The sequence below is a fragment of the Nelumbo nucifera genome, chromosome 6 (genome assembly GCF_055504915.1).
Source record: "Nelumbo nucifera cultivar China Antique chromosome 6, China Antique-T2T, whole genome shotgun sequence".
Taxonomy (NCBI): domain Eukaryota; kingdom Viridiplantae; phylum Streptophyta; class Magnoliopsida; order Proteales; family Nelumbonaceae; genus Nelumbo; species Nelumbo nucifera.
In genome coordinates this window covers 68,602,125-68,605,000 of record NC_142654.1, presented here as the reverse complement: position 1 = coordinate 68,605,000, position 2,876 = coordinate 68,602,125, and positions in this window count along the sequence as shown.

Sequence of the window (2,876 nt, the reverse complement as noted above, 5' to 3'; positions counted from 1 at the left end):
CCCTAAACCCTAAACCCTAAACCCTAAACCCTAAACCCTAAACCCTAAACCCTAAACCCTAAACCCTAAACCCTAAACCCTAAACCCTAAACCCTAAACCCTAAACCCTAAACCCTAAACCCTAAACCCTAAACCCTAAACCCTAAACCCTAAACCCTAAACCCTAAACCCTAAACCCTAAACCCTAAACCCTAAACCCTAAACCCTAAACCCTAAACCCTAAACCCTAAACCCTAAACCCTAAACCCTAAACCCTAAACCCTAAACCCTAAACCCTAAACCCTAAACCCTAAACCCTAAACCCTAAACCCTAAACCCTAAACCCTAAACCCTAAACCCTAAACCCTAAACCCTAAACCCTAAACCCTAAACCCTAAACCCTAAACCCTAAACCCTAAACCCTAAACCCTAAACCCTAAACCCTAAACCCTAAACCCTAAACCCTAAACCCTAAACCCTAAACCCTAAACCCTAAACCCTAAACCCTAAACCCTAAACCCTAAACCCTAAACCCTAAACCCTAAACCCTAAACCCTAAACCCTAAACCCTAAACCCTAAACCCTAAACCCTAAACCCTAAACCCTAAACCCTAAACCCTAAACCCTAAACCCTAAACCCTAAACCCTAAACCCTAAACCCTAAACCCTAAACCCTAAACCCTAAACCCTAAACCCTAAACCCTAAACCCTAAACCCTAAACCCTAAACCCTAAACCCTAAACCCTAAACCCTAAACCCTAAACCCTAAACCCTAAACCCTAAACCCTAAACCCTAAACCCTAAACCCTAAACCCTAAACCCTAAACCCTAAACCCTAAACCCTAAACCCTAAACCCTAAACCCTAAACCCTAAACCCTAAACCCTAAACCCTAAACCCTAAACCCTAAACCCTAAACCCTAAACCCTAAACCCTAAACCCTAAACCCTAAACCCTAAACCCTAAACCCTAAACCCTAAACCCTAAACCCTAAACCCTAAACCCTAAACCCTAAACCCTAAACCCTAAACCCTAAACCCTAAACCCTAAACCCTAAACCCTAAACCCTAAACCCTAAACCCTAAACCCTAAACCCTAAACCCTAAACCCTAAACCCTAAACCCTAAACCCTAAACCCTAAACCCTAAACCCTAAACCCTAAACCCTAAACCCTAAACCCTAAACCCTAAACCCTAAACCCTAAACCCTAAACCCTAAACCCTAAACCCTAAACCCTAAACCCTAAACCCTAAACCCTAAACCCTAAACCCTAAACCCTAAACCCTAAACCCTAAACCCTAAACCCTAAACCCTAAACCCTAAACCCTAAACCCTAAACCCTAAACCCTAAACCCTAAACCCTAAACCCTAAACCCTAAACCCTAAACCCTAAACCCTAAACCCTAAACCCTAAACCCTAAACCCTAAACCCTAAACCCTAAACCCTAAACCCTAAACCCTAAACCCTAAACCCTAAACCCTAAACCCTAAACCCTAAACCCTAAACCCTAAACCCTAAACCCTAAACCCTAAACCCTAAACCCTAAACCCTAAACCCTAAACCCTAAACCCTAAACCCTAAACCCTAAACCCTAAACCCTAAACCCTAAACCCTAAACCCTAAACCCTAAACCCTAAACCCTAAACCCTAAACCCTAAACCCTAAACCCTAAACCCTAAACCCTAAACCCTAAACCCTAAACCCTAAACCCTAAACCCTAAACCCTAAACCCTAAACCCTAAACCCTAAACCCTAAACCCTAAACCCTAAACCCTAAACCCTAAACCCTAAACCCTAAACCCTAAACCCTAAACCCTAAACCCTAAACCCTAAACCCTAAACCCTAAACCCTAAACCCTAAACCCTAAACCCTAAACCCTAAACCCTAAACCCTAAACCCTAAACCCTAAACCCTAAACCCTAAACCCTAAACCCTAAACCCTAAACCCTAAACCCTAAACCCTAAACCCTAAACCCTAAACCCTAAACCCTAAACCCTAAACCCTAAACCCTAAACCCTAAACCCTAAACCCTAAACCCTAAACCCTAAACCCTAAACCCTAAACCCTAAACCCTAAACCCTAAACCCTAAACCCTAAACCCTAAACCCTAAACCCTAAACCCTAAACCCTAAACCCTAAACCCTAAACCCTAAACCCTAAACCCTAAACCCTAAACCCTAAACCCTAAACCCTAAACCCTAAACCCTAAACCCTAAACCCTAAACCCTAAACCCTAAACCCTAAACCCTAAACCCTAAACCCTAAACCCTAAACCCTAAACCCTAAACCCTAAACCCTAAACCCTAAACCCTAAACCCTAAACCCTAAACCCTAAACCCTAAACCCTAAACCCTAAACCCTAAACCCTAAACCCTAAACCCTAAACCCTAAACCCTAAACCCTAAACCCTAAACCCTAAACCCTAAACCCTAAACCCTAAACCCTAAACCCTAAACCCTAAACCCTAAACCCTAAACCCTAAACCCTAAACCCTAAACCCTAAACCCTAAACCCTAAACCCTAAACCCTAAACCCTAAACCCTAAACCCTAAACCCTAAACCCTAAACCCTAAACCCTAAACCCTAAACCCTAAACCCTAAACCCTAAACCCTAAACCCTAAACCCTAAACCCTAAACCCTAAACCCTAAACCCTAAACCCTAAACCCTAAACCCTAAACCCTAAACCCTAAACCCTAAACCCTAAACCCTAAACCCTAAACCCTAAACCCTAAACCCTAAACCCTAAACCCTAAACCCTAAACCCTAAACCCTAAACCCTAAACCCTAAACCCTAAACCCTAAACCCTAAACCCTAAACCCTAAACCCTAAACCCTAAACCCTAAACCCTAAACCCTAAACCCTAAACCCTAAACCCTAAACCCTAAACCCTAA